Source organism: Phalaenopsis equestris, unplaced genomic scaffold (genome assembly GCF_001263595.1).
Source record: "Phalaenopsis equestris unplaced genomic scaffold, ASM126359v1 Scaffold000154, whole genome shotgun sequence".
Classification (NCBI taxonomy): Eukaryota; Viridiplantae; Streptophyta; class Magnoliopsida; order Asparagales; family Orchidaceae; genus Phalaenopsis; species Phalaenopsis equestris.
Genome location: NW_018164596.1, coordinates 461,214 through 488,217, shown reverse-complemented (window position 1 = coordinate 488,217; position 27,004 = coordinate 461,214). Strand labels below are relative to the sequence as shown.

General features: G+C 33.0%; 1 long non-coding RNA gene across 1 annotated transcript; it reads left to right on the top strand.

Annotated features, from left to right (window-relative positions):
• Positions 1-404: 404 nt before the first annotated feature.
• LOC110021956 lies at positions 405-25,799 on the top strand. The gene is made up of 3 exons (XR_002293713.1): positions 405-594; positions 25,087-25,303; positions 25,397-25,799. It is a non-coding gene; the product is annotated as an uncharacterized LOC110021956 (long non-coding RNA).
• The last annotated feature ends 1,205 nt before the right edge of the window (positions 25,800-27,004 follow it).

The following is a 27,004-nucleotide window of genomic DNA, read 5'->3' as shown; positions in this document are numbered from 1 at the left end:
AGTTAAATTCATGATAAAAATTAATTATAAATCTCAATAAATTGAGCATATATTAATTCATAAGTAATAATTTACTAAAAAATTAATTATTAATAAAAAATCATTAAATTTTTTTTATTAAAACATAATCTTACATTTATAAATTAATAATTAAGTAATGACTAATTATAGTTATCAATAAATACTTATAAATTTATGGTAATTTCTAAATAAAAAGCAATAACAATTTTATAAAACATTTACATCTTTTTCAAATTTTACTATATATATATATATATATATATATAAAATCTAATTAAAATAAATCTAATAATGTATTAATTAATTATTAATTGATTAGTTAGTACAGCTAACTTAAATAAAATTAAACTAATAACCTTATTACCCTAGTTTTTCCTCTCCCGCGCTGAATCCCCGGCCCATCTTCTCCCGCGCTCATATTCTCTGCCCGGAAGCCGTCGCCTCCCTCCTCCTCTTCCAATTTTTATCCAAGACTATTACCCCATCTTCTCCCTCGCATACAATCGCATTATGGGCTAGTTGAGATGGCAACGAAAGATCGCAGCATACAGAGACCACCAGAATACATCAAATGTAACTTTCTAATTTGGTTTTAAAATTTGTAGTTTTCCTTCATATTCTCAGTCCCGATTTTTTTTGAGTAGTTTAAACTTATTCTGTTTAAATTTGCACCCATCCGTAAGATGCCTCTTAAGTTGACTGTGTATCGGACTTGATCGTTTTACTTTTGGAAGATTTATTTTTATTGCTTTAAACCTAGTATATGTATGGAAGAATGGGATGCTTCAAGTAATATGTGGTCTAATTTGAGGTATATATTTCTTAAAAGCTTGGAGGTATTGTTTCTTCATCGCACTTATTAGTATTCTTTTCGTTTTCATTATTTTTGCTGCTTGTAGCTTTCAAGAACCTGTACATCCAGTGTTACAGGTAATATATAACCTTATAAGCTAAAATTTGTTCATCTGTATCAATGTTAAAAGAATACTCGGTTTATCCACATAATCTCCATTTACCAAACTGAAACAGAACATATAATGAAAAGAAAAATAAAAAATATTAATATAAAGAATGAACAAAGATCAGTACTTGGTTATCTTTAAGCAAGAAACAAGTATTATGACTTTACTGAACATCGCTAGGCTATGGATGATGATAAAATTGTGGGAGCCTGAGCCTTTATGAGTTATTCTCACCATGTAATTGGTTGCAAAATTTATGTAATAGTTCCGTAGCATAAATTAGAAATTCATAATGGAAATCGTCCTAGAAATGAGAATACATATAAGGAGCTTGAATTTGGAGCTAAAAGTTTGGTACTTCTTTGGAGGCATTATATAATATTAAACCACTATTAGCCTAAACAAATGTGTCTATCTTAATCTTCTCATCAACTCTTGACCTCATTTTTGAGTGAGGTCTTTCTTTCTATTTCTCTCTCAAGAACTTAGGGTTTAGTCTTGGGATTTTTTGTGATTTTTCCTAGAGGACTAGTGATGGAGCCAATGCTAAACAAGAAATTAAAACATTTCTCGCCTCATTATAGTTTCATATGTTTGACTTTAAATCCTCAACCCTTGGTTGAGTTGATTAAGGTTAAGTCAATGAAGGTTAAGTTGAGTTCCTATAGGTTTAAAATGCCTTAAGCAACCCTTTGATCTTAGAGACTTAGGCCTTTGATTTGGTCTTTATTTGGGACACTTCACTCATCTTCATCATTTTGGATAACTTCTTCAGGTTTTAGAGAGCTCATTTGAAAATGAAGTTCATTTTGAGCTAGGAAAGGGGACTTATCTAATAGTAAAGAGAAGGATGATAAAATCACTAAAATTTTTAATAATAAAACAGAATTTACTAAAAATCTTTAATTCAAATCAAATTGAAATCAAAACCATTGAAATTCTCAAATATCACAATAAAATTTCAAAATTTAAAATAAAATTTCAAAATTAATGAATAAAACTAAAATTTAAAAATTGCAAAAAATATTTCAAAATAAAATAAAATTCAAAATAAAATCATAAAATTACAAAAATAAGAAAATAGAAATAAAAATTTCATAAATAAAATAAATTAATAAAAATTTGTAAAACAATTCAATGATCAATTTTATTAATAAAATTTAATAAACATAAAATAAAAGTTAAAAAAAAAGGTTTTTTCCCAAAATACACCACTTTCATTTTATTTTAAAATTCACTTAAAATCAAGATAAATTATTTAAAAAATCCACTTCACACAAATCATTCCTAATCACCACACATTTTCCCTCAAATTTCAAATAATAATAATTTTCAAAGTAAAATGAAAATTACCAAAAATCTCACTCACTTATACACCCACTCAACTCTTGAACATTCCTAACCAAAAGCACTTCATTTAAACCTTCCCATTGGCCACAATCTTAATTCTCACACCCCATTTCACCAAAATTTTGCCTTAGGACTCCTTAGCCACGCACTTACCAAATCCACTTCAAATCTGAGCCACCTCCCAACCACTTCCAAGTTAACTTCAAGCGACCTTTTTCATTCCATTTGGTTGTTTTTCAAGCCACTCTTTTTGTTGAATTCCTCGAGACCATTTCAAGCCTCCTTTGAAGCCATTTGGAACTTAAACTAAGCCATATTCCAAACCATTTGCAAGCCCTTAAAGCTATTCTAGAACCTTTTTCCAAGAAGCCAATTATTAGCCTAACTTCGTAGGGACATATCCAACACCTATTGGGTGTACTTAAACCACCTTACAACAATTATCTTATTGTCCTAACAACAAGGGAGGGTGAACCAAGCTAGCAAGAACCATCCAATCTTCCATGAGAAGCTTCACCATTCCTAAAGATAACATGGATTGATTTCATTGGTGGCACACCAATATGGACCATCCACTTGGTCAGTTCCCATTGGCCATGGGATGTTGACCTTGCCACCTCAGCAAGGTCAATTATTGGTGCTTTGAGCTCAAGCTAGACCCAAGCCCAAGCCATCCTTTATAAATACCCCTCCTCTTGGGTTCAAATCCAATGCCCTCTATACCCTTGGCGAAGCCTTGACAAAATATCTTTTGAACTTGCTTAGAGCCTTAGAACCTTTTCCAATCATTTCCAAATTTCAAAACATTAAAACCACCATTAAAACCCCTTACCCGACATACGCCCTCAATTCCATTGTAGATCCATCTATTTCACCATTAAAATTTCTTAAAATCTTTCTTTCGCTTGCAAATCGACTTCCCTATTGAATTTCCCAATTTCTAAGCCCTCTAAGCTACTGTTTGATCAAGCTGTGGTCGGATTTGATCAAAATAATACAATGGATCAAGGGATCTTGCAATTGCCCCTTTGAGAACTTGGAATGGATCACAACTATCGTGGTATTAACTGCAGATCAAGAAGACTTAAACAAAATTAAGGTATTCTTCCAGTTTTCTCTTTAACGTATTGAGTTTAGTGATTTGTGAAGCAAATTTAGTTTTCAAGCAATTTTGACCGTTAGATAGGCTCGATTTGCTTAGCTGATGCTTTTGACAATGTTACTTCGTTAATCCATGCGTTAAATCAATACATACGAGTTTATTTCCTTGGAAGACAATTGGTTCCCCAATCCTTTCAGGGTGATGAACCTATGTCTTCCATTTATTTTAAAAGGAAATGGATGAGTAGGATTAAAAGATAGAACACACTTGTGTTTAGAGATCACACCGGATCATGCTTATGGAGGTGTACTCTAATGATTGGTGGGCTAGCGAGAAGAAGACACTTGGAAAGGGATATGATGTGGCGACACACTTTCGGCTGACTGGGTCACCATGTGGCCTGTTGTTTAAACAATTAAATAGAATTTTAAAACATTTAATAAATCAGAGAAAATAACAGAAACATTAAAAGTCAAATAAGTCAATAAAAATCATAAAAAACATGAAATAAGTTTATAGAATCATGGAGAACAAAAGAAAAATAAAATCAAGATTTAATGACATTAAATCATTCCTCACTGAATTAAAACCAATAAGAAACTTAAAATCATAAAAAAGTAAAAAATAAATCAAAATACCTCAAAATTTGAACCAATTAAGGTTCTCGACCCTAGCCCGTTCTTTGATTTTTCCTAGAGTCAGAAAGAATTATTTGATATCCTAATTTGAATTTCATTTGCATTTTGTAATTAATGGATTAAATAAATAAAATACAAATAAGAAAATTACAAGAACTCTATGAAAAATTCAAGAAACATTCGAATGGTCATTCTACACAATAAAACAGTGATGTTATGTGGTCTAATATAATTTCAAGTCATTTTAATTTGGAAGAGTGTATATTTAAGTTCTTTTATTTGCACTTTAATCCTTTACTTCTCAAAAATACTTTAAAACAAAAGATTAATGGAAAAATCTTTAGGATAAGTTTAATTAAACTTCTGTAATAATGCTATACAAATGGATTTTAAATTGGACTAGTGAAATATGAAAAAGGTAAAGATTTGATTATCAAATTGTTGGAAAATTTCAATTCTAAAATAGTTGAAATGATTAATTATTAGAAATTCTTATTGGAATCATTTGAATTAATAAATTGGTTAATTTCTAGACATTTGGTAAAATTTGCAAGTGAAATTTAATGAAATTTGGTTAAAATAGGTAAAAATTGTAAAAAATTACAAATATAACCTAAAGGTTAAATTAAACATGTGTGAGCTTCAAAATCATGAAAATCTGATTGAAAACCTTAAAAAATGCATTAAAAATAAAATTCTAGTAAAAATTTGCCTAAGGGAAAAGTAAGAATAGGTAAGTTTGTAGTTTTTCCCAAAATTATAAATCTTCCCTTCGTAACTTTTAGACCATTTAATTTAAAATTCAAAAATAATAAAATTGCTGAAATTGAAGAATTGAATAACTGGTAATCAATAAGTGAAAATTTCAATGAAGTGCATAATTGGGAAGGTGAAGAAAGGCAATTGTGTAATTTCCCTCAAAATTACATAATTAAACCTTGAAATTGAAGAAATGAACGCAAAAAAATTGGATCTTAAAAGATGGTTAAAGTACTAAACAAAAAAGGTATAGCAAATTTTGATAATTTAAAGTGGTTAAGAGATTATTTATTATTTTGTTTCAAAATTATAATTTATGCCCTAATTACTTTAAAACTCTCAAAATGAGCTTTCCAAAACTATAAATTCTTAAAACTTGATTTGAAATCATTAATCAACATTCAAACAGTAAATAAATCCTAAAAACTTTGATAGTGATTTTGGGTAAATTTGTAAGTTCCCTCAAATTTACAAAAGACCTTCTCACTGTTTGACTTAACAAATAAAGATAAAAAATGATAAATTTTAATCAATTAATCCAAACAACTCATTAATAGGAAAGAAACCATTAAAAATTATTTTGAAATTGAATTGAAGATGTTCACAAATATACCCTTCCTCCTTAAAACTTGAATAACTTTAAGAAGAAAATTTAAAATTAAATAAAGATTTCACCAATAAATCAATTGAACCAAAATGAATTCAGATATACAAAAATCTCTTCAATTTGATCATTTTTAATAATTTGTAATTAATAAATTCAATAATAAATTCAATAATTCATAGAAAGTTCTAAATAAACTTTGAATAACTTTATAAATCTTTTTCTTGAAAATTTTAAGGATTTTATAGCTCGTTTGAATTTATTATGAATTTTTAAATAAAAATGCCTAAAAATTCAAATAATTTTAATAAATCAAAGAAAACTTTAAATTATATAAATTTTTCACAGAAAATCATTGAACTCAATATTAAACTCCAGAAATAATTTGAAGTTAATTTGAAGTCATTTAAGTCAAAATATTTAAAACCCTAAAAATCATAAAATTTACAACAAGTAATTCATTAAAATTCACGAAGTCACAAAAATTTATTAAATATTGTATATCAGAGATTATAATGTCTATAATTAGTTGTCTAAGTGATTTATAACATTTTACAAATGTTAATAACGTTAAATCTTTATATATGCCTAATAAGTATATAAAGGATTTAATTCAAAAATTACAATAAAATTCAATAAAATCCAATAAAATTGAAAAAATTAACAAACTTCAAATGAATCAAAATAAAAGTCTTTTCTTAATAAAAATCGAAACAATCAAAATGTAGAAAACATGAATAATAAGGTCTCTTTAGGCCCCTTTTTACTTTTCACATTAACCAAATTACATCACAAGGCACTCACCTATAGATGTCAAGGAAGTAGATAAGTTTGTTGTCTTTTTTTTTTGTTTTGCTCATTAAAAAAATTTGTTTAGGGCAGATTGCTTTTGCTAAACTGAATGTTTAAGACAAGAAAATAATTTTATGGTGCATTTCTTTGCCTATTTGTTAGGTTGCATTAGTTTCTTTATATGTTTCTAGACTTACATTGGTGAGCCTAAGATGTACTAACTTGTTTTGCAGAGCTATTGTATTAACCTAGAGTTTTAGTTAAAAGGTTGATATAATAATGTAGGATTTATTTTCCTGTTGAACATTTTTCTTTTATAGTGTTAGGGTGTCTGTCATAGTTGGTCAACTATTGACATTCAAATCATTCATAAAAAGATAAAGAAAATGCAAAGGATGAACCTCAAATAAAAAAAAAAAAAAACGATATTCGAATGCAATTTTTGACCTATACCTATTTGTCTTCTTATTTTCTATTGTGATTTGGTTTGTGCTCAATAGGTTTGTCTAAAATTCAGGTTAAACTTTTGTGTGATTTTTGCTTGGATTATTTGTAAATTCTATAAGGACTATATTTTTCTACAAAAACCAAATAATTTCAACATAAATTTTCAAAAAAAAATGAAACTCATGACCCAAACAAATTTGCGTAACACATTGCATTGCATTCACACCTCATCACATCATGCATATAAATAACATAATTGACAATTAAATAAAATAGAGTAGTAACCTCTCTATGATTTAGGAATAGCCACAAAAAGATCACCATAGCTATGTGCTTGCATTTAACTTATATTTCTTATTTTCAGACCCTCACTCTTTGCACAAAATGGGTGGTTTGTTCTGTGAGAACCACTATGTTATAGAGTGAGTTTTGCCTCTGCATACCGATTGACTTATAGAAGTAATCATCTGCGCATTCATCATTAATGCAGTTCGTTGCTATTCACACCTTACTATAATCATTTGGTATTGAGAGTTAACATAATAATAATAAAACATTTGAGTGTAGTGATCTATAAAATTATAAATTATAAATTATAAAAATAAACTTGCATTAGTCATATGACATTGTGCATACCATTTATATTTAAGCATCTTGATATTTAGGATCAAGTTGTAAGACATATTATTTTTAATAAACAACAATCTATCCTATTTTGCATTCATTGAGACTGGCCTTTCATGGTATTAAATGCTTTTAGGCGATTAAGATGATAGTCATTTTCAAGCAGGGTTGTAATTCCATTTTGTATGTTTGTTTATTTTTTTGTGTTTTTTTCCAGTAGACTAGTCTATGACGATTCACTTTCTTTAGTGAGCATCAACTTTAGTCTTAGGATTCTGAGGTCGTTCATCTAGTTATGACATAAATCCCCACTTTTCTAGACTTTCTCGCAATCTTATATCGTGGGACATAAGTCTTAAATTTTTAAGTAAATTGTCAGGATGAAAATGTCAAATTAATTTCTCTTTCAAAATTTTTAGAGCTAAACCATAGGTTAGTTGAGATATCACCGACTTTTCTCAGTTTCTTTGATATCTCTCACCTTTCTCTCCTTTGAATTCTAAAATAACTGTACTTTTGAGTCGTTCCCATTTAATTTTCCCATAATCAATCGAGGAAACTAAAATTTAAATTCATTTGAATACATAAAATCAATCTTAATCGAGAGTTTTCTTTAGTAATTCTGGTCGTTTAAGATGTAATTAACTATACGGGCTTGCACCTATAGGACAGTAGCAATACAGCTTAATATAAACCTTATCTAATCTTTGAATTAGTAGAGGAAAGATTTATTGGTATTATCGCAGAACAAACAAATATCCTAAATTTTTTCATTTGAATAATTGAACTCATTATTAAGTGATATTATCATCTTTTGAGATGACATATTACTTTTAATATTGTGTTTTATTATTTAAATAATTAAATATTCGAGATCTGTTCGATTTTTATTTTTAAAATCTCAATCACAAAAAATAAACTAACACTTTTTCTAGCAGCTTCGCTATGGATTAATTTTTCTCTTCATCTTTGATTGGTGGTTTTGTCTCCATAGATTGATGGTGTGACTGTGCCCCATACAGATTAGACTACTATTCTTCCTTTGATATGTCTTGTTCATCTTCTTCTTGAGCAAATATGATCAATAAAATTCTCTGATTCGAGAATTATTTATTTAATTACCCTTAAATAAATGAGTCATGGAATCTGCAAAATTATAAATATTGGAACTCCAAATAAAAAAAAAATCCTTTAAAATAAATGAAAGAAATTTTTTTAACAAAATTAGTTTTTTCCAGTTTTAGGACTAGGTCATATATGTTTCTTTCTTCTTTAGGTTGGTTTGTTTATGATAAGTTAGCATAAATTCTACACTTACCAAAAATTTTCCCGCTGTCGTTAAGATCATAAAAGAAAATAAAAGAAATAAAAGAAATGAAAGAAAATTCATAAAATAAAATAAAACTCAAAATTTAGAACAAACAAAACCGAAAAAATTCAAGAAAGGATAAGTTTCAGAAAACACCCAATTTACAAGACAAGTTTAAACAACTCATAATTCATCCCAAAAATCTCCACGATTAGGATGGAGCATTAGATCAAACTAATATTTGAAATTTTCAAATTTTCAGAGAATGTCATCGCCAAAAATGATCATCTAGTTTTCTACTGGACTGAATTTGGTTGTCAGCAAGAATGCTTTATTTAATGGAGCATGTCGGCTGGGAAAAGTGTGGGTCGTTAAAAAAAGGTGAGTTGCCCGTAGGAAACTGTCGGTCACCGGAATCGAAATCTCGTCGCCCGCTTCGGAAAGATGTTTTATTACTCAAGTTTAAACAAATTATGAAATCAAACTGACCTCATAATTTTCACAGTTTAAATGAAAAAACATTTTACCTCAAATCTTATATTTATCCTTAAGGATAAACACAAGACTTGAGGGTGAGACTCGATCGCATAAACTGAGAAATAAATGACGTCCGTTTGGTCTGCGAAATCAATTTTTGCCGACAAATTCTCCTATTCAGTATAAAAAACTAAATAAGGTTTATTTTATGCTGGGTTCGGAAAAGCTTCCTATAAGGGTAAGCCCCTATAGTTAATTACATCTTAAATGACCGAAATTACATAAAAATACTCTCAATAAAAATCAGGAAAAATTATATTCAAAGACATCAAAAGGATGAGACTTTTCAACGAAATCAGACAAGATGTGTGAAAGGGGAATGACTTAAATTTGGAACATTTATTACAGAATTCAAAGGAAGAAGAACTAGAGGATGCCATAGATCCAGAGGAGATCCTCGGTGACTTCTCAGTCTACCATATGGTTTGGCTTCAATTTTGAGAAAAAAATATTCAAATGTTTCATCCTGCCAGTTTTATTTAATTGGGGTTTGCATTCGTGTGAAACGACCGCACAAACGACCCGAAAGATGTGAGAATTTAGGTCGTAACGAACGATAACCTCAGAATCCAAAAACGAGTTAGGACTTAGATCGTATAACAGAGCTATACGAATACCTAACGAAAAAGGTTGAGGATTTATGTTTCACTAGACGAACAACCTCGAAATCCTATGGATTGTTATTTTAATTTCTAGGAAGGAAATGGCTTAGCCGGGGAAAATATGCTCTGCTGTTGAAGATGGTCGTGCTGCCCACCGCGCTAGTTCCAAGCTCCTTGTCGTGACGAGTTTAAGTTTTCTAGGGTGTCCAGTTATGATGTCAAATCAAACGACCCTGTGGTGGTGATAGTCCTCTAAACATCCTATATGAAAAGAAGGCATGCTTAAGGCTATACAATATAAAATGTGCAGTACAGGACAAACAGTAGAAAACATAATAAAAGAAACAATATGTATGCCATACATGACAGTAACAGGTATAGTAGAAGGAACAATACAACATGCTATATAGAGCGGTAGCAGGTACAATAAAAAGAACGTTATAACATGCTCTACAGAACAGTAGCAGGTAGAAACAAGAATAGTATAACATGCTGTACAGAACAGTGACAGGTAGAAACAGGAATAGCATAACATGCTGTACAGAACAATAGCGGGTATAAATAGGAAAATGAAGTGCTGTAAACGTAAAACAAACCTGTGTGCCCGAGAGATCCGCTGTTTCTTAAATATAACAGATTGAAATGCATCACAAAAGTAAAGCCTAGAAGAAACATTGTCCAGAAAATCCGAAGAAAAGTGTAATAACGACTCGCGACAGAAAACTCGAGAAAATCAACAAGAAAAGACTCAAGTAAAAATCCTCAAAATTTCGATCAAAAATCTTGGAGAAATCCCGAAAGAAATGAAAAGTAATACGAGTGCCTTGTGGGCAGGGGGGGACCGCAAGCACGCGTGTAGGGCTAGGCTCAGATATATGTACATATACTCGAGGGTCCACGAAGGCTACTCGGTCACCCGAATGTATAGAACCCGCTACTCGTCTAGAAGTGTGTCCTGAACCTCACCTAAATGGCTACTTCCCAGCCTAAACATGTATTCGTCAGGTGGACAACCAGCTTTAAAGTATGTTTTATGTTTTTGACATGCATACAAATTTTAAACATGCAAAGAAGAGTTATCAATTTTTGCTTCGTAGAAAAGTATGTTTTTGCTTGAAAAGGGTTTATCAAAAATTGTTTTTTTAAAAGAAATTTTTGTTGTCCATGAGTCGATTACGCTTGTTGGGCGTGGGACTGCCAACAACCTGAGGAGGTTCTGAGGAGGTTCGAGCCAACTCCCTGTGAAGGATACCCGGTGAAGGATACCGTTATCCTATTGTTCATCAAATGTCTGGATCTTGATGTTATAGGATATAACATCTTTCTGTTCTATCTTCGGTGTGCCTTTATCATCACCACTGTACGCCCCAAAACTAACTAATTGCGACCTTGCTTGATATTTTCACGTATAGCAAAAGACTATAAGTGGACACTTATGAGTCAGACATAAGCACGAAAACCGAACAAGGAAAAAAAGAACAAAAATGGGGTGAGAGAGAGAAGGGACTGATTCACCTAAATAAAATTGAAAAGAACGAAAGATGAATCAGCTCTCAAAACTTGTGACAAAAAGACCTGAAAAGGAAAGCCCGAAAATCCTTGAATCTATCTGAAAGGGTATCATTTTCTCACATTTTTTTTTAATGAGTGGCTTAACTTGAGTCAAAATGGCCTCACACACCAGTGACCTCCTAACATCGGTGCCCAACCCCCAAAGACGTCTGAAATTTATTCCAATCAAATCTTTTTAAAAAATGAGACTTAGAAATCTCCCAATCTTCACAAAAGGAAAATAACTCGGAGAATATCACCACTAGTACTCCCAGACATATGCAAAAATCAGGATTTTTCAACTTCCAAATTAATTAATGGCCTCATATATCAAATAAGCATGAAATCTTCCCATAGAACCAAATAAATACTCACGACCGGGGTTAATAGGTGAGAATATAGCCACCAAGACTTTTGGTCAAGGCAAAACAGGGCCAAAGAGACTCGTGGTCAAGGCGAAAGGCCAAAAGGAGAGGAGGTCACGGCTAAGGCAACCCAAGGTCAAAAGAGGCTCACAACTAAGACAACCTGAGGCCAAAAGGGGCTCACGACCAAGGCAACCCGAGACACAGAAGGAGAAGGGGCTCACGGCTAAGGCAACCCAAATCAATTATATGAAGATATTTGATATACATAGGAGAGTGAATGGACAAACCCTCACAAAGCCTCCAAACCGACTCCAATTTCACCAAGTAGGACATAAGGAAATTGTTCAACCCATTCTTCAATCACCTCACTTTATAGATAGGGCAAAGACATACATTTAAACTTGACTCATCTATCAACACCCAAGCTACTTCGTGTAGGAAGAGCCAAACAACCCCAAAGGATTGCTAGCAAGCTCACTGGTAGGGGTAGGAACTAAAGCCAGCAAAACCACATTCAAACCACCTCTCGGGTAAGGGCAATCAAACCCAGGCCACAACAAAAGGGTAGAAAACATCTCTATGCCCTCAGGACGTCAAAATATAAGACTACCATATGTTTCAAACAAGAATAGCTATGAAACTTCTCCAAATCAAAATAAATTCCTCCACAATATGTATATTTAAGCCAAAAACACTCACAAGATGCCAAAACCGAGCCCAGCATGGGCCAAAGCCAAACCAAATGATCTACCAACAAGCTCACGGGTAGGACTAAGAACAAACCAAACCAAGCTCCCAAGCTACCTCTCGGGTAAGGGCCAAAACAAGTAAATCCAAGCTCCAAGGAAAGCTAAAATAGAGCCATTCAAAGTCAAAACAGGATCAAATAAGCAAAACCGAGCCCTTCCACCAAACCAGCTCTCGGGTAAGGTCCAGAAAAGGCAAAGCCAAACCAAGCCAAACTCTCGAGTAGGGCCAAGCACGAGTAAAACCACACCCTGCACCAACTTCAAATCATTTGGGGATAAACCCGCACATACATTGGACTTGGAGTAGCCAACAAAATACAGATCCTATGCCAAAATAAGCTTTAAAAGTATCTAAAAGAAAAAGAAACCAAGGACTGGATCAGGCAAAACCGAGCCCCCATGGAGGCTGAAACCGGGCCATTCAAAGCCAAAACAGAGTCCAAGCATAGATTAAAACCCAAGCCTTAACATAAATTAAAATTCCAGTCATCTTAAGGTAAAACGAGCCAACCCAAGCCAAGGAGCAACCCACATGTTTTTGAAATATCAAGATATGAAGCCAATATACATCTTAAATAGGAACAACAACATAGAGAACATATTTGGGCCACCAACCTAACTATTCCAAGCATGAAACAGTTCCCAACGAATATTTGAGAAAAAGGATGCCCCACGAGGAGCTAAGCCAAGCTGTCCAAACAAGTTACAGGGCTCTCAAAATTAAATAAAATTTTCTCATAACATGCATTTCGAGCAAGGAAAAGCCACAGGGAGCCAAAACCGAGCCCAGTAAAGGCTAAAAACCGTGCCATCCGGTAGCTAAAACAAACCTACATCAACATGTATTTCATATGAGAGAATAACGTGAAGTAGAGAAACATGCATAAACCTCAAAGTTAACATTTCAAGGCCTCCAAAAAAAGTTCTGAGGGACTTCCAAAAATAAATATTTTCATACCCCATATAGGTTTCGAACAAATGAGGCAACCGCAGGAGCTAAAACCGAGCCCCCACATGCGTGAAAGACCAAATAAACCTTCTAATGTCTCATGTTAGATAAGAAAAAATGAAAAGCTTCATAATACATATCCTAACATGCTTGCAAGAAGAGCTAACATTGTCTCAAAGCTATGTTTCAACCCTCCTAATTGCTTCCAATATAAATATGCTACAATGAATAAAAACATGCCACATTCTCACTATCCTAAGCAAATAACCATGTCCAACCCCTAAAACATGCCTGCCATTATGCTTTCACATGCTCAAGTAATAAATATCTCAAGTATAGGCACAATAATAAACTAGCATGCTGTACCATCCAACAAAGTCATTTTTGGGGGGGGAAGGAAGGTACCTCCTTAAAGCAGAAAGAAAGTAACACAAAACTTTAAAAAAACACTCCACAACTTCACTCCCTCTCCCAACAGCAGGAGGAAACCGATTCAAGCACCAGAAGATCAAAGAAGTGAGTGAGAAAGAAAAAAAAAACAGAGTTTTCTTCCTTAGAAAAATTTTTCGGCCTCTTAGAAGCTTCACAAAGGAGCTCTCATATACGCTAAAGGCAGAGGAGACGAATGATTAAGAAGATACGGCAGAGGGATCGAGAGATGCGGAGGATTAGATCCTCGAAGAGGATACGATCCGCGACAGAGAAGATCGAACCCATAATGCAGAAGATAGGATACGAGGGATGGGCATCTGCGAGATTTGTCTCGCGTGCGAGAGGGGAACGCGGGAACGATTCCCTCCAACGGCACGAAGAAAGAGAGGGCCAGGCAATCGAACGAAATAATAATAATAATAATAATAATAATAATAATAATAATAATAATAATAATAATGATAATAATAAAATAATATTTATTATAATAAACACTTAAATAGGTATTTTCCCCAAGACGCGCCATCACAATGAAACGAATGTCCCCCTAAGCAAAATCAATGTCAATTTTCCGACCGCATCGTCGCAGTCCGTTTCGTCATCCGGAGTCGTCTGGGCAACCTTGTCGTCGATCGGGTTAAAAACGCATCGCGGTCCGAATCCTATCAAGATTTAGGCTCGAATTCGATTAAACAGGACGGCGAAGAGCGCAGCTGCGCTAAATCAACAAGTAAAGTCAATCCTAAGGTCGGCAGTCCTATAAGAATGCTTTGCTCCCTGAGTTCCTTCGGAGTAGCCTTACCTGCTAAACAATAGCGGTCAAGACTACTACATGGAACGTCAAGTCGAACGAAGAAAAGTCCATAATTGCTAACGGGGAGGGCTCCTTCACTAGTTTTCTAGGAGTAGTCGGCAGAAAGGTCCTACGGCTAGATCCTAGGCTACTAAGGAGGGGAAAACTACGCCTCGACCGTAAGCGAGGTCAACAGAGCACTAATCAGATTTGGCCTACAATTCGACAATTCCAGCTTCAAACTGGGAAATAGAACTGTCAATGTGGTTAAGCTGGAGACTGTTGAGTCCATGGAGCCTACTATTAAGTTCAACCTGAGATCTGATAAGGAGTTTCCCTCACTGAACATGGTGTTAATAGAGAAGAAGTCTATTGCCATTGTCAAGTTTGTTGCTATGGTTTTTGCTGTTTCTGCCATTGCTATGTGCAAGTTTGCGGTGCCTGTGACCAAGTATGTAATGAAGTAAGCTTATAAGATTGTTAGAATTATTTTTGCTACTGCCGCTAGAGCTATTTTGCTACTGCTGTGGGAATTATTTCTGCTATTGCTGTTAGAGTTATATCTGCTATTGTTGTCATGCCTGTTGCTGCTGTCGTGCCAGTAAAAGGAGTGGAAACAAGTTTGTTACTGAAATTTCTGCCAGAAAGAGGTTGGGTTTTTATTCGATGCCCTCTGTGTTTGAAGTCGGGTTTAGCTTGAGGCCTGCACCTCTGAACTATACGCAGAGGAGGAATAGGAATCCTAGGACCCCTATGGTCAAGAAAGAGAAAGTCTTAGAAGTGGTTGCTCCTATTAAGGTTTCTGTTGTGGAAGAGGGAGCTGGACTTTCGAAGACCTCCCCTTTGTGAGGAGGAAGTAAATTTCACCCTTTGTCCGCTTCCCTCAGAGAAGAGGATGTGGTGAAGATACATGCTGCGGTGCCCCGGGAATTCCGATACAGCAACCGTACTAAGGTCAAAGTGAAGTGTACACCGCCAACCAAAGCTCGCTTCATGTTTAAGAAGTTGGCTAAGAAGGAGAGTTGTTCAGCTGAAATTCTTCATAGGATAGATGCTACGGTGCCCCGGGCATTCCGATACAGCAACCGTACTAAGGACAAAGTGAAGTGTACACCGCCAACCAGAGCCCGCTCCATGTTTAAGAAGTTGGCTAAGAAGGAGAGTAGTTTAGCTGAAATTCTTCATAGGATAGATGCTACGGTGCCCCAGGCATTCCGATACAGCAGCCATACTAAGGACAAAGTGAAGTGTACATCGCTAGCCAGAGCCCGCTCCATGTTCAAGAAGTTGGCTAAGAAGGAGAGTAGTTCAGTTGCTGAAATTCTTCATAGAATGGGATGTGTTGTTTCACACCAAATGAAAATGAAGATTCTGAAAAGGGATAAAATTGTGCTAAAACTTTCATAAACTATAAGAAGGGTTCTCTAGGAGGAGGAAGTTTTGCTTTAGTAGATCTCCACTAAGCTTCTTCTGGGAGCTTAATTGGTTGGGGTGTTGTTTCTGCTACTGCTATTTATCCTCCACACAGAATGTCCATGAAAAAACACATGGGCGTTCGTCTGTCAGTCACCGCTGTTGTTGTTGTTGCATCTCCAAAGCTTTTCAGGCCATGTACCTGTGAAGTTTAGTCTTGGACCAAGGTTGATACTAGTTTCTACACATGAAGATATTCTTTTCTCGTGCTAGGCTTTCGATTGATGGTAAGAAATCACTCGTTGATGTGTCTAGTTCGCATGTTAGGGACCCATGCTTTCTTTCGACGTGTTGATACTGCTAACAAGACATATGGTAGTATAGTATCAACTTTGAAGAAAAAGGTTTGGATACCTAAAGTGACTGGGCTGACACTTTCGTAAGAGTCTGTGAAGGATGTTGGAGAGGGGAAACAAAGTTTGAAGTTCTTGATGTTGAGACTATGTATGTCGGGCTTGGTCCTGGGGATGCTGCTCACTAATGGGTGTTGGTATACCTCAAGAGTATTAGAGGAAAGTTGGAAGAGGAAGCCTTGAAGAAGCTCCAAGTAGATATAAAATAGTTCACTGAGAATTTTGAAAGAGATTTTGACAGATTTCATGGAAGAAGAGTTTACTAAAGTTAATATCGTAGAAACTAGAGCCTTTTCATCTATACAGGGTGTTCCGTTGACCGTTAATGGAAGTGTTGTTGAAGCACTGTAGAGGGTGATACAATAGAAAGAAGAACAAATTAGTCTATTGGAAAAGTGGATGGAAGAGATGATGGCTGCAATGAGCACTCTCCACAACCCACCTCACTCATAGTGGGTGATATCTGCTGAGGTTAATCAATCTTATGTCATTGACATTACTGAAGAAAAGAAAGTGAATACCACTGCTAGTGGAGATAGTCAATCGAGGAAGGATTCAACTCAGGGTCTAATACTGGAGAAAGACATCAAGTGGCTAGTCAAGCAACAAGTGAAGGAAACCCTAACTCAATTGAAAGGCAGGGCATTGATTATGAAGGGTAGGCTTCACTCGAAGGAATTTGATGTTGTCCAATATAAAAAGGGCTTTGTATTGCCTCTTTTCAAGACTTTCGGTGAAACGTGAAACTCTCGGCAACACATTGCATAATTCTTGGCAAGCTGTTGCAACGTGGGGGTAGTGATGCCTTCTTTTTCCGGCAGTTTGTCAATAGTCTTTCAGGAGTTGCTTTTAACTGATATGCAGAGCTACCAAATAGATATATTAGAATCTGCATAGAATTGGAACCTTTTTGTTAAACGGTTTGCTAGAGGCCAACATCACATCACCATCGGTGATCTTATGGTCGAGAAATAGAAATCTAGGGTGACCTTGGTGGACTATATTCTGTGATGGAGGAACTTAAGCATGAAGTACGATCCACGGCTCTAGGGGCAACACATAATTAATATTTTGCTTAAGATTATTCATAGACTAGTAGCTTTCTTGCTCAAGTGTTTTACTTTCTAAACTCTTGAGAAGCTATTAAGGCCAGGAGTCTTCAAGAAGAAGTCAAATAGCTTAGCTTTCTTGAAAAGTTTGAAAAGTCAGAGCCAATAAAAGTATTTGGGAAGAAATCATATATTATTTCTGCGATAGATAAGGGGAAACATCCAATGTAAATTCAAGCTGAGCAACAACAACCAAACTACCATTCACTTTGGTCTAAACTACAGTTCGGTCAACAGTAGTTGCAGCAGAGGGCTTATCAGCCAAATAGAAGACTATAGTTGATAATGGTTAAACATTAAACAAAGTTTATTCTTTCAAGAATGAGGCAGTGGAAAAGATATTCTACAACCTACACAAGAATAATCCATAGTTCAAGCTACCTGAGCCGAGGAAACCATAGGATGTTGGCAGCAAAGACAATCTAAAGTACTGTACATATTACAGAATGATCAGTCATACTTTATACGACTGCTTTAGTTTTAAGGATTGGCTCGAGCAAAACTTTAAGATACAGAACATAACATTCCTAAACTAATATTTGAGAGAACATGAACAAGGTTTTGTCGATATGATTTCAATCGGTACTATTATTCCATTCGATCCTTATGAAGCCAAAGATAGGTGGAACATGGTTTTGGCGAAATCCTCAAAGAAGATCATCATGAACAATATTCTGACTACTTTGATACGAGCTTCAATTTAGAGTCTAAAACCAGCTAAACTGGGCACTTTCGATTGTAGTGGAGGAATATCTATGCCAACCAAAGATAAAGAAGATTGTGGAGAAGAAGAAGACCGGAGACTCAAAGAGTAGAGTAGAGGCTGCTTCTATTAGATTGTTTGTTGTGGATTTAGGGGAGAAATCCCTCAATCCCTTGATTTATACAACTAATTTAACTTGGATCCTAATTTCAATTCTTATGGCAATTCTCAATTCATACAAAATCTCAATGGGTCCGGTGGCAACAATGAAGACAACGACATTATCAACTACAACAACTCAGCCAATGCCAAACTAGAAACTAAAACATTTCTTCACTTCTTATAGTTTCATGTGTTTGACCTTAAATCTTCAACCCTTGGTTGAGTTTATTGAGATCAAGTCATTGAATCTTAAGTTGAGTTTCTATAGTTGTGAAATTTCTTAAGCAACCCTTTGACTTTAAAAACTTAGGTCTTCTATTTTGTATTTCTTTGAGGCACTTCACTCACCTTCACTACTTTTGATATCTCCTTTATCTTGTAGAGAACTCATTTGGATATGAAGTTTTTTTTGAACTAAGAAAGGAGAGTTATTTAATACTAAAGAGAAAGATAATAAAATCACTAAAAATTCAAAAAATAGAACAAAATTCACTAGAAATCTCCAATTCAAATCAAATTGAAATTCTTAAATATCATAATAAAAAAATTCAAAATTAATCAATAAAAATAAAAATTGAAAATTATAAAAAATATTTTAAAATAAAATAAAATTAGAAATAAATCATAAAATTTTTAAAAATAAAAAATAGAAATAAAAATTTCATAAATCAAATCAATCAATAAAAATTTGCAAAACAATTCAATAATCAATTTTATTAACAAAATTTAATGAAATTGAATAAAAATTTTAAAAATAATAAAATGATATTTTTCCAAAATATTTTCTCATCATATTCGTTTCATTTTAAATTTCACTCAGATTCACTTTAAAATAGAATAGAAATTTTAAAAAATTCCACTTCGCACACAAAACCTTCACAAATCACTTGTAATCACTACTCATTTTCCCTGAAATTTCAAATTGCAATAATTTTTAAAGGGAAATGAAAATCACTAAAAATCTCACTCACTTACACACCCACTCAACTCTTGAACATTCCTAAACCAAAAGAACTTTATTTAAACCTTCCCAATGGCCACAATCTAAATTCTCACACCCAATTTCCCCAAAATTTTGCTTTAGGACTCCATAGCCGTGCATTTACCAAATCCACGTTAAATCCAAGCCACCTCCAAGCCACTTCCAAGCTAACTTCAAGCCACCTTTTTCAATCCATTTGGCTCCTGTTCAAGCATTTCTTTTTTTTGACTTCTTTGAGACCATTTCAAGTATCTTTTGAAGCCATTTGGAACTCAAACTAAGCCATATTCCAAATCATTTGCAAGCCCATCAAACCATTCTAGAAGCTTCTTCCAGGAAGCCAATTATTGGCCTAACTTCCTAGCCGCATGTCCAACACCTATTGGTTGTACTTAAACTGCTTTCCATTGTTTCCTAACTGTCCTAACGACAACGGTGGGTGAACCAAGCTAGCAAGAACCAACCAAACTTTCATGAGAAGCTTCACCATTCTTGACCATATGACTTGATTTCATTGATTGCACTCGAAGATTGACCATCCACATGGCCAATTCCCATTGGCCATGGGATGTTGACCTTTCTGCCTCAGCAAGGAGCCAAATATTGGTGCGTTGAGCTCAAGCTAAACTCAAGTCAATGCCCTCCTCTATAAATACACTAACTCTTGGGTTCAAACCCAATGCCATCAAGACCCTTAGCGAAGCCCTATCAAATCTCTCCTGAACCCTTGCTTAGAGCCTTAGAAACTTTTCCAGTCATTTCCATACTTCAAAACCCTAAAATGACCAATTTCACTCCATCCATTTCACCATTAAACATTCTTAACATCTTTGTTGAGCTCGTAAACCGACTTCTCTATTGAATTACCCAAGTCCTAAGCCGTCTAAGCTACTGTTTGATCGAGCTGTGGTTTGATTCAATCAGAATCATACAAAGGATAAAGGGATCTTGCAATTGTCTCTTGGAGAACTTGGATTGGATCACAAAGATTGTGGTATTAACTACAAATCCAGAAGACTTCAACTGGAATGAGATATTCTTTTAATTTTCCCTTTAACATATCGAGTTTAGATTTGTGAAGCAAATTTAAATTTGAAGCTATTTTGAATGTTTCGTAGGTTTGATTTGCTTTGATGATGCCCTTGGCAGTGTTACTTCATTAATCCATGTGTTAGATCAATAGATTCGAGCATATTTCCTCGGACGGACATCGATTCATCAACTCTTTGGGGATGATAAATTGATGCCATCCAATTATTTTTAAAAGAAATGGATGGCTCGTATTAAAAGATAGAATACACGCGGTTTAGAGCTCACGCCGGATTGTGTTGACGGAGGTAGACTCCAATGATGGTGGGCTAACGAGAAGATGTATGGAAAGGGATATGACGTGGTGACACGATTTCGGCTCACTAGGATGCCACGTGTTCTGTCATTTAAACAATTAAATAGGATTTTAAAACATTAATTAATCAAAGAAATTAAGAGAAATTTTTAAATATCATAAAAATATGAAATAAATTTTTACTGATTTAGTAAATCATGGAGAACAAAAGAAAAATAAAATCAAGATGTAATGACATTAATCATTCCTTAATGGAATTAAAACCAGTAAATGCATAAAATCATAAAAAATTAAAAATAAATCATACCTCAAAATTTGAATCACTTAAGGCTTTTGATCTCAGTGTGTTATGTGATTTTTCTTCTGGTTAGAAAGAATGGTTTGATGTCTTAATTTGAATTTCATTTGCATTTTGTAATTAATGGACTAAGCAAATAAAATAAAAAAAATAAAGAAAATAAAATTAGAAATTACAAGAACTCCATGAAAATTTGAGAAAACATTTCAATAATCATTCTATGCAATAAAACAATAATCTTATGTGGTCTAAATTCATTCCAAGTCATTATAATGAGGAAGGGTATATATTTAAATTTGCTTTTTGCACATTAACCCTTTACTTCTCAAAATTAATTTAAAACAAAAAATTAAATGAAATGAACCTTCTAGATAAGTTTAATTAAACTTTTGTAATGATATTATACGATTGGATTTTCAATTGGAATGAAGAAATATGCAGAAAGTAATTATTATAAATTTTCATTGGAATCATTTGAATTAATAATTTGGTTAATTTCTAGAAAATTGGTAATTTGCCGGTGGATTTAGATGAAATTTGGTTAAAATGGGCAAAGTTATCAAAAATTACAATTATAACCTAATGGTTAAATTGAACATGTGTGAACCTTAAAATCATGAACTTCTGGTTGAAAAACCTTAAAAATGCATTAACAATAAAATTTCTATAAAACTTCACCTAAGGAGAAAGTAATAATAGGTATATTTGTAATTTTCATGCATTAGATCATTTAATCTCAAAAAAAATTTTCCTGGTTACGTCGTGTGGAATTGATATGGGGAAGGGTATAGCAATATCAATAATCGTGTTGAATATCAAATAATAAACAACAGATTTGATATTCAACAATGCAATTATGAATGATATTGAAGGATTAACGAGGAACACTTTTACCTCAAAAAAGATTTCAAATAATCCAACTATCGATTGTGGAACCTCTAATCCACATCCAAGTGATGATGACGAAAGTTCGAGGAAGTTGTTAGAAGATGTGGGAGAAAAATTATATCCAAGATGTAAGTCTATCACAAAATTATCTTTTGTATTGCACTTAATTAATTTGAAATATTTACACTTGTGGACTGCAAATTCTTTTTATATGTTGCTAGAGCTATTAGTAGAAGCCTTTCCTGAAAAGATTTCATTGCCTAACCACACATATGATGTGAAAAGAATGATGAGATCATTCGATCTTGGTTATACAAAAATAGATGCATGTTCTAATGATAGCATATTATTTTGAAAAGAGAAGTTTGACTGGGAGGTATATTATGGTTGTGGCTCATTGACATGGAACAATGCTTATAATAAAAATAGTATTTGAGAAAATAAAACCTGCATGAAGACAACGAAAGTTGTTCAATATTTTTCATTAATCCCTAGATTACAAAGGTTATTCAAATCAAAGAAATCTGCAATGGACATGATTTGGCATTCTAAACAAAAAAAAAAAAAAAACGAAGATGGCAAGCTTTGACATCCAGCAAGTGGAGAAGCTTGAAAATCATTTGCTTTGCACCCTCGTAATGTTTGTCGTGATTTGGCTATTGATGGTCTCAATCCATTTATGTTTATAAGTACTGTGTACAACATTTGGCCTGTGATTTTAGTTGCTTATAATATGTCATTGTGGATTGGTATGAAACAATGCTCATTCATCTTTTTAATAATTATTCTTGGAGAAAAAAGTTATGAAAATAATATTGATGACTCTTCAACTGCTGATTTAAGAATAACTTAAGTTATAGCATGAAGTTCAGTGGTTTGATGCTCCAAATGGAGTTAATTTCACCATGCGTGCCCCTAATTTATGGACTACATTCAATAGTGACATCTTATAACAGTTTAGGTTTTGTCTAGAAGTAGATAAAATGACATGAATAAAGGCATGTCTTTTATTTTATCAACATAAATGAGCAGGTCTAATAATTGGATACCAACGTGAAGCTCTTAATTATTACATATCAACTGTATATGTTTCCATAAAGTTTAAATCCCCTAAAACAAATTGAATTCAATTTTTGTAAAAGAGTTCTTCATCCGTTTAAGAAGGCCTCAAATTAAAAAAAAATAATAAAAAAACATTAAATAAACCATTTAATATTTCTTTGCATTAATCGTGAGGAACTAATTGAAATCTAAAAAAAATATAGAAATAATTTAGGAAGATTTACGTACATGCCAATTTCAAACCTTTAGGCCCATAGTTAACTTTGGCTTCATTTCTCATATTCTTACTTAGATTTATTTTATCAAGATGACTAGTCCTTTAGGATAATATTGGGTTTGAATTTGAATATTTGTTAGGATTAGCTTTGATTTCGATAGGATTATATTTGATTAAAAATTTTTGGCTTTATATTTTGTAAACACTATTCCTATATATAAGGATCGATAGATTCTACTCACATTATTGGCTATTGATGATTGATAGATTGAAAAAGCATAAACTTCACTTTTTTAAGAAGGTAAATGCGGCGGCGTTTAAAAAAGCCCAGGTTCAAAGATGGGTCATTGCTAAGCATGTTAGCTAAGATCCACATTGAGGGAGCCTGGAATCATTACTAAGCAAGAATATATAATTAAGTACAATCTAACTCAAGAACATCAGAAGTCTGTTCTAACTATTGCAAATGTAGAAGGAAGACTAACATACATGAAAATAAGTTATGAAGATTTACATACATACTACTCAATTCTTATGTATTTACATATCTAACACCACACTTTAATTTTTTACATATATGCCACCTTACCTATGCATGAGAAGGTGTATTACACTTTTTAAAAGTTAAAATAGTTATATTTTTTATGTAACATGAACGATTTGGGTGGTATAATTGTAAAAATTAAAGTTTAGGAGTTAAATATGTAAATACATACGAATTAAGTGGTATGTATGTAGATTAGCAAAAATTAAGCGTGGTGGAAGTTGAAGATGCAATGGTTGTATTGTGTGAGATCGAACTTTAATGAAGTAGGAAAGCCAGTGAGATAGATTGAATTCAAGTGGATAAAGTACTTCAGATTATTTAAAAAATTATTAGGTGCATCATTCAATATTTTAGGTGATATGAGGACATTTGTGAGTCAATAATGATGGACACAGCTATTAAGTTGTAGTTAAATGGGATAGGTTTAGATATTTTTTATTTATTATGCAGAAAAATTGGGTTGTAGATTAGGATATATAGAGTAAAATTTGGGTGCTTAAATCTGAGATATGCCTATAAGATATGTATGTTGAGAGTATATTAAGGTAATTTAATGAGATTTATAATTAAGAGTATAATATAGTAGAAAACAAAAGAGCCGAACCTAACCTGTATTTTAAGGCAATTTTGCTCAAATAGCAGCGTTCCTTGCAAAGAAAAATTAGATATCATATAAAAGAAAACTTACATATCCTACATTTAACCTTGGATGAACATATCCTATTATTTTTTCTTTTTAATTGTGCTTATCCTAATCGTATTTGCATTTTTTGGATGCTATAAAAATTCATTGAAATTAGTTCAACTGGTGGACTTCACAAATGCAAAAGTATAGATGCACTTGCATTGTTTAAGCCCAATTTTTTTAGTACTTTTTTAATCTGACAACTGATCACAAGCAAAGCTGTAGTATGCTTAGGTTTTTAGTCATTTAAATGGCTCTTTCTGAAAGTATATTTTTGAGAGATGATGATCCATGAACTGGAAATTATATTTTTTACATTGATTATTGTTTGTGTAGATTTCTATTGATTGATAAATAATTTATTTTCTTTTGGAAGATTTACATACTTTCAACTTAATTCCGAAGTATGTACATATCCAACATCGGAACTTCATTTTTACATATATTGCACCTTATCTATTTATGAAAATGTGCATTTCAATTTTCTTAGATTGTGATAATGGTATGTTTGATGCGATAAGAAAGGTTTGGGTGATGTAAATATAAAAAAGCAAAGTTTAGGTGTTAGATATTTAAATACATTGGAATTGTGTGGAATGTATCTAAATGCTCCTTTTATTTTTCATGTTCTATGGAGTCGTGAAATTTATTTGATATGTATTTTTAATTTCAGAAATAACAGGTAGTAGATTACTTAGGCTTGCACAAAATATTATTTCTAGAGGTGTGCCTAGTAGGATGAAAACGGTCGATCAACTAATTCACATTCTACACTAATGCATCCTGATTCAATGAATAAAGATCCCAATGATACTCTGAAAACCTCTCGACCATTATATCACAGTTCAGGATAGCAGGCTCATCGCACAGATGTGTGATCTTACTTATAGGTATGTGAGCACATTTTAAATTTAATTTGTTTTATTTATATCAAGTATAAGTTTGTTTATATTACTATTTATATTTTTTTATTTAATTTACAGATAATCAAGGGGTTTTGGTGCAATGAAGGGTATGAATGACACGTGCAAATCTTTAAAATCTATCTTTAAGCACATGCATGCAAATAGAAGTAAATGATAATGATTTGTCATGCAACATATCAGAGTCTATTATATTGATAGTGATTATATGTTGGCACCCATATCATTTTTTGGCCATATACATTGTTGGATTTTAAAATATGTTGACTCTAAACGGTATAACTAAAAGAATAACCTAAAGTCGGGGCATTAAGATAGTCGTCCCATACAGGAGATTATGGAGGATTTGCCTAAAGGAGTCGACACATTTCAATGGTGACATAGTGGTGAATTAGATGATCAGGTTTTCATTTTATTATCTAATTTTGAATTGAACAAAAGAATTAATATTTTTAATTGCAAATAAGGGGAAAAATATTGAAAAATGTAAAAGAACAGACATGTCGTAACACAATAGATCGGATCAACTCTATCAGGAGATTGACCGAAACTGTATGACGTGATTTTTGTAATAAATTTTAAGTACTAAATGTATCAAATGAAGTTTTAATCATTTGTTTTTTTGGGCTATTCATGATAGACCACAATTATGGAGACATAAGGATTGGACACGGTCATTTGATGATGCTAAGAGTAAATAAGTAATAATATTAGCTTTATTTATTTATAATGAATTAATTAAATTATTTTGATATTAACTATAATTTTTTGTAATGTAGAAACAAACTTGTACGGTGTTAAATATGGATGATTTAACTCATGAAGAAGGTATATAGAAGCAAATGAGATGGCGTTTATGGCTGTCATGTGTGTTGAAAGCGTACAAACACGTGAGTTTGAAGCACTCCTACTCAATTATTTTCCACACAGCACCACAACTACAAGTAAAAGCAATCGTATGTCTATTTCTGCTCTAGTTGAAAGCTTAGAAGATGACATGCGCTTCTTATAGAAAGAGTTGAGACAATTCATGTAACAAATGGAATCAAATAATCAACCACAATGAGGTTCACATTCGGTATATTATTTTCTTAAGTGCTTAAATATTTTATTTCATTTTCATCATCTTATTATTACTATTAATTGGTTGTGAGTTTATTATTAACATGGATGTAATGAACTTTGATCAGATTAACCAATTGAGGAGGAATCTCACAAACTGACCATCTTTAGTTTATACATTAATGTGTTTTGGTTTCTTTTATTGTAAGGTTATTGGAGGTTTATCTTATGGACTGCTAGATGTTTTGATGTTTAAGAGATGTTATTACTTAGTTATATTTTATGCTCATTATATACTTTTTTCTAAGTTATTGGATGCAAAACTGATGGATTAAAAAATGTTTTGATTTATTTGAGATATTAGTATTATTTTATATGAATTTTATGTTTATTTTTGTTTATTAGATTTCATATTTAGGAAATTTACATGAATACTACCCATTTCTATGTATTTACATATCAGACACAAACTTCAAATTTTACATTTGTACTACAGTGTTAATGTAAAAATTAAAGTTTAGGTGTTGGATACCATCACAGTAAAAATTGATGTAAAAGTCATCACGAGAAAAACCTTTTATGATGGTTTTAGAACCGTTGCTATAA